The sequence below is a fragment of the Hyalella azteca genome, unplaced genomic scaffold, assembly GCF_000764305.2.
Source record: "Hyalella azteca isolate HAZT.00-mixed unplaced genomic scaffold, Hazt_2.0.2 contig5528, whole genome shotgun sequence".
Taxonomy (NCBI): Eukaryota; Metazoa; Arthropoda; class Malacostraca; order Amphipoda; family Hyalellidae; genus Hyalella; species Hyalella azteca.
This window is the reverse complement of record NW_025935716.1, coordinates 325,107-338,029: the sequence shown is the minus strand read 5'-3', so window position 1 is coordinate 338,029 and position 12,923 is coordinate 325,107. Positions and strand designations below refer to the sequence as shown.

At 38.1% G+C, this 12,923-nt stretch overlaps 1 protein-coding gene across 1 annotated transcript in view; it reads left to right on the top strand.

Moving 5' to 3' along the window:
* The window catches only part of LOC108682039 (titin), a 182,954-nt gene that overhangs the window by 51,212 nt on the left and 118,819 nt on the right, over positions 1 to 12,923 (top strand). The window lies entirely within an intron of this gene.

Below are 12,923 nucleotides of genomic sequence, written 5' to 3'. Positions count from 1 at the left end.
GGAATTTCCCTCGTTTCCATTTAAGATTTCTGCATTGTCTTCTTTCCAATCGAGGAGTGTAATTATTTTGCTTCGAAAGAGAAGTGGGATTGGTAAGTCTTACGAGGTAAGGAGCGAGTTCACGAAACCTGCAATGATTAATTAGGAAACAGTTTGGTCTGTGATCGCTGTTAGTGCCATGTGGAACCTTTGATTTTTGCTAAATGGATGATTTGAGAGCGTTTAAATCTAACCAAACTTCTAATTACTCCTTAAATAGAACATGTATAAATTTCACTTTTTATCTTCCTTCTTTTCTTCTCCCTTCCATCTTCCTGCAAAATCATTATCATCTGTTTCGGAAAGGATAGTTTGAGAAGGAGTTAAGAAGAGACCTATTCTCCCTCCCATGTTGTGGCCCTCCTGTTAACTTATTTTGCCACCCTGTCGTTTGCTCGTCCCTGATGTCTTTGTTTTTTTAAAAGAACCGCATCCTTGTCTTGTCGATAGAGAAAAATTTTCCTACATCGATGATATGTTTAGTACAAATTACTTTCTTTCGTACATAATATGTAATAAGAAAATTCCCAGCACTATCAAAGAATCACCATCAAAATCGGTTTATCGAAGTGCCTAAGGCAGTTTCTTATTTTTTGTTCACCAAAAACTTTACTGGACCACATGGTTCCTCTTCCATGATCCTAGTTTTATTAGGCGTAGATTTATCAATGACCTTAACAGTTTGAAAAAGAGTTAGTTATTAGTTATTTCCATCCCCCAATTAATCGATATCGATAACAATGTATCAAAATTAAATGAATGACTGGACTCCGTGCTTTTTATTTTAATGAATGCAATTGGGAGTTGTGAAGTTTGGTATGGATAATTATGGTAGGGCGGGTATTAATGATTTAATTTGTTCATAGGTTTATTTACACAAGAGTAATAAAAAATAATTTTTTTTTTAATTTCAAGCACTTTCTATCTACTGACATTTTTCGTTCCGATCGTTATTATAAATTGTATTGAAATCTGAAACCTGATCAAAGATAGATTGTCTTTGCCAAGCTTTTTACGTCAATTGTATGTGATCTGGAACACGTTACCTGTACGCTATTGCTCTAGTTAGGCCAAATAAGATGCAATTAAAAGCAGGAGAAATTATATCATTAATTTGAGCTCACCATTAATTGAGAGAATTCATTTGGACAAATTAAGCTTTCAGCATAAAACTATTCGTTTTAGGGCATATTTCGGGATCTTGTTTTTTTTAATTCATTATTTACTCATATCGCTACTTAAAATATTTATCATACCTTCATTTATCGGGATAAATCAGTGGATATGTTGACCGAATATGGGTTTGAATCTCATCAACAATTGGCTCTGCTTCTGCCCTCCATTGTCCACGTATCACATTGTGCTCCTTTATCATGTTATTATATTTCCTCACGCAGAAAATTTGAGACTCCAGTCAATGTTAGATAAATTCTACATATTTGCTCATGCAGTGCTGTCTAAATTCAATTCAAAACTAAGGAGCCTGATGGCTAATATGCAAATCATCTTATACGCTGTTGAGCATTCACACCGCCACGTTTGGAATTCATTTGATCCCATCAAGTATTTGTACCAGACTTTATTCTTCAACACCTTGTCTGTAATCCTCATTCAGTCCACGATTTAATTCATCCTTTGTGCACGTTCATCACGAATTAGATCTTTATATACCATCTGTGCTATTCGTCTACCATGAAGCATTATTTTTAACCTTGAGTGTCAGTTTTTGCATGTATACGAAGCCTTTTTTTTTAAATCTATATTAAATACTAACGAATACCTCCATGATATAATTTGTTGAAACGTTCGTGTGCACCGTAGCGTGGTATGACTATGACCTCAAGGGCTACCAAGAAGACCGCCAAACTCACGAACTTGATCGCGTTCTCGAGGAACGCGTGGACAGCAAGCACTCCATCTTGCACGAGTCCAAGTTCGGTGACTACATGGCTAAGCCCATCTTCAAGGAGCCGCAAGAAACCGAATGGCAAAAACTGGCTCGTGAAAAAGCTTCGTCTGGCGAAAAAATTAAAGAGGTTCGTTCTCCTGGGGTGATAAAAATGTGGATGATTTTTTTTCGATGTTTTATCATAACTCCTTGAAGTAACCATTTTCAAGTATTTTTCAATTGAGGATGTTTCATACAATGTTTAATACTTGAAAAGGTTTATCCAATGTACCAGTTGAAGTAACACAATAGGAGTTTAAGACGTACGCTACTCTCTAATTACGATTAGATAAGAAAAGTTTTCGACTTATTGGAATTAATTTACTTTTTTATTTTTTTCACGAATCTATAAAGTCTAATGAAATTTATAAAACATCTCGATGTTACGAATGCTTCAATTTGGTCGATTAATTAACTGTAATTTTATCGAAACATCGAATTCGACCGTAATCCGCTTACTAAAAATACATTTATGATTAAGGACTGACTTGTGTTCTTGCACTGTGGAAGATCATTGCACTGTGGGAGATCATTGCACTGTGGGAGATCATTGCACTGTGGAAGATCATTGCACTGTAGGAGATCATTGCACTACAGAAGATCATTGCACTGTGGGAGATCATTGCACTGTGGAAGATCATTGCACTGTGGAAGATCATTGCACTGTAGAAGATCATTGCACTGTAGGAGATCATTGCACTGTGTGAGATCATTGCACTGTGGGAGATCATTGCACTGTGGAAGATCATTGCACTGTAGGAGATCATTGCACTGTAGGAGATCATTGCACTGTGGGAGATCATTGCACTGTGGGAGATCATTGCACTGTGGAAAATCATTGCACTGTGGAAGATCAGGTCATGAGAGTACATGTTATTTCCTCGCAGCTGGAGTACGACCAGCGGCTCAAGGCGCGCAGGAAGGACGTCAAGTTCGCGTCGCCCATCGAGCACGCGTCGCAGAAATCTCTTGCGCGGGGCATGGCTTCCCGCTACGAGGAGCAGTTGTGAGTCTTACTTTACTTATTGTTATTGTTGTGAGGAAGTCGTGTCGCTTTAATTATTGTTAATGATGCGACGAAGTAGTGTCGTTTTAATTATTGTTAATGAAGTGATGAAGTCGTGTCGCTTTGTTGTTATGGATGTGACGAAGTCATAAGTGTCTCCTCAATGATTGTTATTGGTTCTTGGCGGTTGTGGGTGTCTCTTAATTTCTTTTTCGGAGTTTTTCACGGTGTTCTCCATCAGTGTGCGGGCGATGCGTTTCCATGACAAGCGTTAGGAACGAATTTGGAAAGTCGTTATGAACGTATCACTATCATGACAGCCGTTGTGACGTACCATCACAAGCGTACTGGTGTGTTGTAACATTCATCACGATTTCCTCAAATCATAAAATGTTTCACTCATTGCTTGAATTTTAGTTCCATTATAAATTCCTTATAAATGAACAATAACGAAGCCGGCAGAAAAACAGTAAGTTGTTGAAATTTCTTGATCGTTTTGCTGTTGAGGTTGAAACCTCGCTGTTTCAAACATTTATTTTTTCCTCTTTATTTCGATGATATTAGTGTTGTGTTACTATTGTTTTTCAGATATTTCTCCTATTTACATTGAACTGTAATTAATCTTTTTATCACGGCCTATTTTTAATATTAAAGAAACATTATTGTTGCTGTTTTCTACTATCCAAGTTTTAGAGCGTAATCATTAATTTTTTTTCAAATAAATTGCCAAATATTTGGGCAATTTTTCATCTAAATTGTATTATTTTTAGCCCACATTCCTCCTACAAATTTCACTTTGTAGAATAAGTTTTGAGAATAAAATCCCGTTTATTCTAATACTCGAGTCTACAAATTTAAACTATTACATAGTTGTAATCAATGAATGAACATATCTTCTTTTTCCAGAAAATTTTGTTTATGTTTTGCAATTACGATTTATTTAGAAGTAAATTTTATGTCTCTGTGACAACAAAGACATAAAATCAGTTTACCTCTCAATCGAGAGGTAAACTGATTCGAAATATAATTGAAAGAAAACGAATGGAAGCTGCTGGTTTTTTAACATATAACTCGACCAGTCTTTTTTTTAGGCATGAGTGAAAAGATTGTTTTTGGAAGAGGAGGAATTTTGCCGTTGCAAAATAGGATTTTTGTTCTAGAAGAGGAAATTTTTCGATTTTCCAAACATTTAAAACCAAGGCATTTCCTGCGTTATTACTACAAGATCTTCTTTAAACTATCAGTAGTTTGACCCTATTTATGTTCATTATAAATTGATTTTGCTCTTTTCATTACTAAATTGACAAAATTTCATTTTAATTGGATATTTCACGCCCATCTTGTTCATTCTTTATTATTTAGTTGAATTAATTTTCTTTGTGTACCTACTTGTTTCTTTGCTTTCATTTATTGATTTTCATCGAGCTTGATCCTTTGAAGGAGAGGACTGAAGTATGCACCTGTTGCAGTTCTTCAATTATTTGATTTTGAGTTTATTTCAATTTTGCAATTTGAGTTTTCATTGATGATTCACAAGTTCAGGACTAAATTAAGCACTTCCTGAAGCATCAGCACAATGTTCATCTCTTGTTAGCTCAGTAGGAACTGTCTCGTTCGATGCTTGCCTGAGTTTACCTGTCTCGTAAAACTCGATCATATATTTTTTAGAACAAAGTGTCTTAATAGTAACGGTAATGGGAAAATTTTGAGCAGGCATATTGGTATTGGCTGTGAAAAACAGTGATCAGTTCTTTCCTTCAAGTGATGATGGCTATTTATTGATTTAGTATGATTTGCAATGCAAGTGTGTGCTTTAGATGTGCCCATGAGTTTCGTTTGTTGTGTCCCCAGCGAAAGCGAAAACACAGTCCAGCAGCAGCAGGGACAGACCACTCCCTTCGGTACCCCCATCTTTACCCGCAAGAACAGGTAAAGTTTTAACCTGTGTTCTGGTGTAACAAGTTATCATGATTGGTCTCCGTATACTTGAGATGCGGTATCATTGTTGAGATGATCATTGAGAAGCGGATGATCAACTTCCGTTTTCCAGTGGTGGGTACAGTCTGCTAATCCGCTTACCGTTAATTAGCGAAGCTAACTTTTTCCTTAGCCGATAGGCCACACTGATGGCTGACTACATCAACATATAGGATGGCTCACTACGGCTAAGGAAAAAGTTAGCTACGCTAATTAGCGTTAGCGGATTAGCGGACTGTGCCCACCACTTAGTTTTTTAACTCAGCCGGCACGTCTGCATGTGATTGTTCGGTTTGCCTTGCAACTTGCAGGGCCATTGCCCCATTGTGTCACTTTCAAACGGAGAATGATTTTTATCTGTTTTCATCTGTTATATTTGCTGGATGAATAATCTATTTCATTTATTTATTGCTTGACCGCATATGGATTGATTTAGACTTGCATCAGCGCTTAAGAATATTTCTGCATTTAATTCGCATGAATTTTGAATTAGAAGATCAACTAGGGCATTTTATTTGTTGCATTCCTTGCGATCTAAATCCATTGGTTGAAAGTTTACTCTCAGCTGCTATAGTGAAAGCATAATTACAAAAGCGAAAACTTGAAACTTGGAACCATACAAACTGAGTTGCCATCGTTAACCGATGCAGACTCAATTTCTAAAGGAATTTTTGCTCTCATGGGAAAAAGTTGTCTAATAACGTATGTCCGTGTGATGTTTCTGACGCCCAGCGCACTGTCAAGTTATACTTATACCGAATGCATAGTCCGCGAGGTTCCGGGGCGCAGCGAGAGAAAATTGTTGTCCTAGATTGAGCGAAGCAAGTTGGCATTTCTAACGTCAAAAGACTCAATTTCAAACATATTGCATTCCGTCTTTACAAACTCGTTTACAAGATTTCAGTAGGTACGTATTTTGGGCTCATTATTCCAGTTTAAGATCAAGCAAAATTCAAAACAAAAAATTTTGAATCGTCAAAAGTTTGCTAGCAACAATGCTTGGAAAGTTACGCAATTTTTTCTTGTTACAAACTTCTTCTAAAACGTAAACTTCCTCTTCTGAACGAACTTCATATAAATAATTTCCTGAAGTTGTGGCCGAAGGAAATTGGCTACAATACACAGGATGCAATTTATTAACCTTTTGCCGATGTCGCAAACATTTTGCTATCATAGTGCGTACTTAATCAGCTAATTCCATATAATTCCTCGCTCATGCACATTGTGTTCAAGAATTTCCTTCGATGTCGCCCCCAGAGTTGACCAGGACCAGAAGAGCAGCGTCAGCATCCAGGAGAGCAGAGAAGCGGCAGCTCGCCGTGCGCAGCAGCGTGCTGATCAGCTGCGGCAGGAAGCCATCCTTCAGGAGGAGCGTCGTAGGCAGGAGCTGTTGATTCAGCAGCAACAGCAGCAGGAGTTCCTCAAGCAGAAGGAGGAGGAGCAGAAGGTGGTTGAAGCGGCACGCGTTCGACTTCCCACCGAAGCTTCTGAATCCACAGTCCACGGCAAAGAGGTCTGGTTTGTCAAGAAGAGAAATGCGTATCAATATGTTTATAACATATGCTGCTACGTAATTAAGGCTTTAGACTAGAGAGTTCATGAAAAAAGTTTATTATTTTGCTTCCTAAAGCATTCGTATTCAGGTACCGTCCTCCTGAGAAATTTATTTTTTTGCTTCAATAATTTACAGTCGATTTTAAACATTGATGATTGATATTTGCATGAAAAATATGAATTTGTGTACGAGAATAGTGTTCCCTGGACAATTCAGGGGGATTATTGCAATTTTGTAAATGATTTTGTGTTCGTGTATTCAGATTCACACTGCAGTGCAGAAACAAACTCAGAAAGAGATTCAAGGAGACATGGAAATACACAGAAAAATCACAGCCACTGAGAGGACTGAGGTAGAGCACAAAGCCAAAACTACAGAACGTATGGTGGAAGGCAACGTGGCTCCAGCTAAGCCGCCTTTCTTCACCAAGAAAATCCAGCCTTGCCGCGCTTTCGAGAATGAAAGCGCTAGGTTTGAAGTCGAGTTCGAGGGCGATCCTCGTCCCACTGTGCAATGGTACAGGGAAGATTTCCCAATCCAGAGTTCGGCGGACTTCCAAGTTCATACTTTTGGAGACAAAAGCATTTTGGTAGTGCGTGAAGTGTTTATGGAAGACTCTGGTATCTTCGCTGCAGTTGCTGAAAACCGCGGAGGTCGAGCCAAATGTTCCGCTAACTTGGTTGTGGAAGAGCGACCCCAAAGCCGCGCTGGAAAAATTCCACCAAGTTTCACGAAGACAATTCAAGACGTGCGGGAAAAGCCTGGAAGTTTGGTTCGCCTCGATGCCAAGGTTAGCGGGACGCAACCCATTGACATTTTCTGGCTAAAGGATGGCCAAAAAGTGTTACAAGATGAACGCTTCAAGATGCTTTTCGAGGACAACACCTACACTCTTATGCTACTTGAGGCAACGGTCGAGGACAGCGGTTCGTACGAATGTGTGGCTCTGAACAAAGCTGGAGAAGCTCGTTGTTCAGCTGAAGTTAAAATTTCAGGCCCCCAGCCCAAAACATCGGCCCCGACACCTGCTGAAGGGGTAGTGCAAGCCCCTCAAATCATCGAAAAAATAAAGGGACAAATTGTCCAAGAGGGTCAGCCAGCCACCTTCTCTTGCACTATCAACGCCTCTCCAGGTAACATTTTAAAACTAATACCTTACAATGCTTTGAACATTAAAAAAGGTGTAATCCGTAATGAAAGTGACTTAATTTGTATGATAGATAGCCATGGGAAGTAACCTGGGTCATATGCATAATACTATCAAGTGTTGGTGAAAAATAAATTATGGTGAAAATTATGCCACCATGATATGAGCTTATTAACCCGATCTTTTAAATTTGTCAGCTCCCAAAATTGAGTGGTACAAGGCTGGCAAGGCGATCAAGCAGAGCAAGTTCTTCAAGATGTCGGCTGAAGGCAACACGTTCATCCTGCGCATCACAGAAGCCTTCCCTGAGGACGAGGGAGTCTACTCCTGCGTCGCCTCCAACTCTGCTGGCAAGGTTGGTTATTGTGAGGGAAGGAGGTTATGGTGAGGGAAGTTGGTTGGTGAGGGAAGGAGGGGTTTTTGAGGGCAGGTGGTTATTGTGAGGAAAGGAGGTTATTGTGAGGAAAGTAGGTTATTGTAAGGGAAGTAGGTTATTGTGAGTGAAGTTGGTGGTTATGAGTGAAGTTGGTGGTTATGAGTGAAGTTGGTGGTTGTGAGGGAAGTTGATTATACTGAGAGAAGTTGGGTATTGTGAAGGAAGTGTTTGACTGTCGTACGGTTTACTTTGTAATTAGTTTGTATTGTTTTATCGGATTTCACTTACTGTTTTTTCATTAATGATAACAAACAATTCGTATATTTTTTCTGATTTCGAGTAATGTTTATGTGATTTCATGTTGAATTCGAAAAATAAGTGATTTATTGTGTAATTTTACGAAAGTCGTTCATGATTTTACCTCGGCTTCTGGCGATGTTACTTTCGGCTGGTAGAATTATGGCCATATAGTACTGCCGACGTGGACTTGATTCTATTTACAGCGATCTTTGGCTGAATTCCGTTACAGGTCCTTAACCATGATACGATGCAGGGTATTGCTTTGCTAAAGCAGAGTTTTATCAATCAATCAAATCAGAGTTAACAAGTAAATGTAAATAATAACAAACAAGTAATAGTAAATACAAGTGTACTACCGACACATGCATATGAATGTCTGTTCTAGCGCCAAAAATATTCAGTCTCTTAAGCATTGACAACGCCGTCAATCTTGACAGAAATTAGAGCTCGATTGTCTTGGCTCCTTAGCAACGTGTTCATATCTTCTAGAATCGCTGCTGGATTTGTTTTATATTTTGTATCGTAAAATTAGGGAACATCAAACTTATTTGGACTAAGTTGGTTGGACTAAACTTGATTGAGAAAATCTAAAATCAAAAATCTATTTCTCTTTGGCTTTCGCGACAATTTTAATTTTGCATTGTTAAATCAAGAATCTGTTTCTCTTTGGCTTTCGCGATAATCTTAATTTTGTATTGCCTTTTTTGCATCCTTAGGTGAAGCTCGAAGCACCTCTGCAAGTGAACCGCCCCCATCAGAAGGAGCAGGCCCCTACCCTCACGCCCCTCAGGAGCGTCACGTGTATAGAGGGCACCGGCCTCCGGCTGGAGACTTCCGTTACTGGGCACCCGGCGCCTAAAGTTCAGTGGTACCGGGAAGGAGCCCTCATTCCTCACTCCAGAGACTTCGAGGTGAGTCATCTTTAAATTAATAATTCTAAATTCTTTATTTTCTTATCTATATTGGCAGGGCATCCTTGTCATCTCTTTAGATGTCTCTCTTTTAATCTTCTGTAATAGTTCTTCTTTCAAACTGTCGATCAAGAAATCATAATTTTCAATTAAATTTCTATTTTGACAGTTATGTCCGTTCTTTTATACCTCTTACTACGGAACGCCTAACCTCGTGTACTTTCTGGTTGGTGCACATCTTAAGCTCCAACAAATTTCTTCTTCCATGCTTCTTATCATTCATAATATTTCATTCCAATTTTCCAATATTATTATTTCCTAGTTCTCATGCCTCATTTTTATTTTTGGATGATCATTTTATGTGTGTTTTCTTGGATTTATGGTATTTTAATGAGCGGTGTGCTACGCGGGCATAATATCCTCAACCGGAACCTAGTTAGTTATTGCCTTGGGTTCAACTTGAATTTGCATTGATTTAAATTGTTTCATCGAACAAACGTAGCTAATTTTTTTAAGGATAATTTAGAATATTGTACTCGAGTTCTTGCCCAATACAATACATACATTTCGATTCAATATTTTTTCGATTCGGGCGTGTATGACAGTTACTTCTTTGATTGTATCCGTTCATTATTATTACTCGTTTTTCATTTTGTATTCACGCATAAAAAATCAATCGTGCATTCATACTTTTTTCTAATCTAAAGTTTAATAAGCTTTGTGCTTAGAACAATGTTTATCCCCATCTTTTCTATGCTCATGTTGGGCATTGCTCAACATTGGAAGTAGTTTTTTCTCGTGTTTAACATTCCTATTTAAATTGGCAACTACAAATGTTGTTTCGTGCCCACCTTTTTTTTAACGAGTATATTTAAAACTCAACCTTGACTCAAAAACTCGTTCTTTGCACACGTTTTTCCAATAAGTATATTGAATATTCATCTCCTGGTACATAATCTAATTAACCAATCAATATGTTTTACGTGTGGTGGTAGACTTGCCTTTACTGGCGTCCTGCCAACTTCTAATCTCGCTTATCGGCCAAACAGAGGCGGCCGCGCATTGCCCGGCTTTGTACAACCTGCGCTCACTTCAAACAATGCGCCGCTGAATATCAGAGTGCCAATGTGATGCTAATTAATTTATTTTGCTACTGTCGCTCGTGTGTGCAAATTAATGTTGTATTTTTTTACTTTCGTTACTGCTTTCTTAAAAATCCTACGCAGGGATGGATTTAGATCTGTTTAGATATAATTTATTCATTTTATTATTATTGTTGGATTAGAATTCATTGTTGAAATTTGCGTTTTTTCAGTGTTTTTATTTAGTGTTCATTATCGCTATTTTCATTTGCGATACGTGTTGTGTCCGGACGATAGTATTCACCGATCCATTTCTACCTTGTTGAAGAAATTGTGTCAATGGTACATCGTGTCAATACGGTTTCGACGTTTTCATTATTAATGACTTTTAAACAATATTCATGATAATACCTAGCATCGCGAAGGTTTATCATGAGTCATATTCTTTCTGTAATAATTTTTTATTCATATCATTTCTATTTCCTCTGTAAATCAGACAACGGAGCAATAATTATTCTTGTAGTTTATATCTTTGTTTTCCTTATGATTCTATTGAATACGGTAAAAAAATGTCACATTTAAGCTTAAATATTACTTAGTTCACCCGGCGGACGTGGAAGGCAGTGCGCGGCGAGATCACAAATCGCTGCATAGTGTATTTGTAATCCTTATTGTATTATGATGCTTTGAACGTAATTTCATTTACTAGTGTTAAGTTGTAACTATTTTATTATGATAATTTATGCGTTATTTCCTTCACAAGATTAGCATGGAAAGCAGCGTGGCAAGATCAGATATCCCTTTAGAGTTGTATTCAATAACCATTATATGGTAATAATTTGTTCTTAAACTCGCTGTCCAGATGAGCATGGAAGGAATCGTTGCCGTGCTGGACATCAAAGTGACGTACCCTGAAGACAGCGGTACGTTCACATGTCGCGCCACCAACGCTGCTGGTCAAGCAGAAACGTCGGCTGTCATCACCGTCCAAAGTAAGGACCAGTAGCCGCCTTAATTGTCTTTCTTGAGAGCCTTAAAGGAAGTCATTTGTGGGGCTAACCTATGCATTAAAAATTTAAATGGTGCGATGTGGCCTTGTATCATCGGGAAGTGGATGATGGCTTGCCAACAAAATGGGAATTGTTCGTATTTTTCAAAACTGTTTTCCACCAAAACAGCCAGACAAATTTTAAATTATTATTTGCTTCTCGGGCCAAAATAGAAAATTTTTATGATAGAAAAGTTAGGATTTGAGTTATTCTACCATTCAGGCTGTCTGGTTCATTGGGTTCTTGCTGATGTTATTTAGAGCGAGAGGTTTTATCACACTGCGACTCTCTCGCGGGCGTCTTGCAACGATGCAATCAAAAAAGGATTTTACCGGGGCTATATTTCTATTGTTCTTAATTTTGGTAGTTAACCCACCTACTGTGCAATAATATTGCTAAATAAAAATTGCATTTTGCTCGATATTGGATAATTTTCAATCTTCTTGTCGGGATCTTTTCGCTGTGCCAAATGTATTCTCTTCGATTTGGGTTTAATAATCGGTTGTAGAATGGTTGAGGTTATAACCACGCGTCTCACTTCAATTATACAGAAATTCTCCCCTGCATGTAATGGAAGTGATTACTGGCAGATCACAATTCTGTTTTATCCATGGGAGAATTTCGTATGTCATTTTTTCTGTGTTGTACCAATTGTAATTCTATATTCAATCTGGGGCGAAAAAAGAATTGGCCATTGTGTCGATTTAGTTGAGTATTGCGTGGTTCTGGCGAAACAGGTGCACGTTATTCAGCTACAACATCTTAGTTTTTATTTTACTTTCTTGAGTATTGGTGTATTATGCATCTCTCGTTTTCGAATTTTACCTACTTTCTGTGGGTTTCTTATATGCTTTAGTTATGTAGCTGCCTATGGAGTGTAGAAGAATACCTAAATACCGGCTATCATTTTAACTACAGCAACAAAAAGTTTCCTAGAAATTTCAGCACGTTTCTTCGAATGATAAAATAGTGTCAAGGCTTGTAAGCCGTTTTTAGCCGACATTATGCTTCAACCTTCAAGCTGTTCTGATAAACGTGCTGTTTGCATCGCCTTCAGATGCCGTTCTTCTAAAGCACCTCATGGGCACGGATGCATAACTTGTTAATTACTTAAGAATTATTGTTTATATTTAAGATGAGTGATGCTTGAAGCTCAAATCCCCTTGCGGTAGTAGCCTCTTTGATTAGTTTATATTTTTATGGGTCTGTATTTTTGTGACTGTGTATGTGTGGATCATCGCCTCGTGTAGAGAAAGTTCGTTCGTTATCATCCATCGGTCCGTTTGTTGGTGCTTACGTACCAAAAATTATAAATGTATAACTATGCTTACGGCCTAAATAAATCATACCCAAGCATTTATCTATCTAGTATCAATCACAACTTCAGTGGAAACGTCAGCGTCTAACTATATGTTACTGGTTCATCTGATCTGCATTCACGACTTGAGTGGAAACGATTGAATGCGTTTCTACAAGTCGAGTGTCGATTTATAATTATTCAGCTCGTGATTTCCTTCCAATAAAATTTATTCC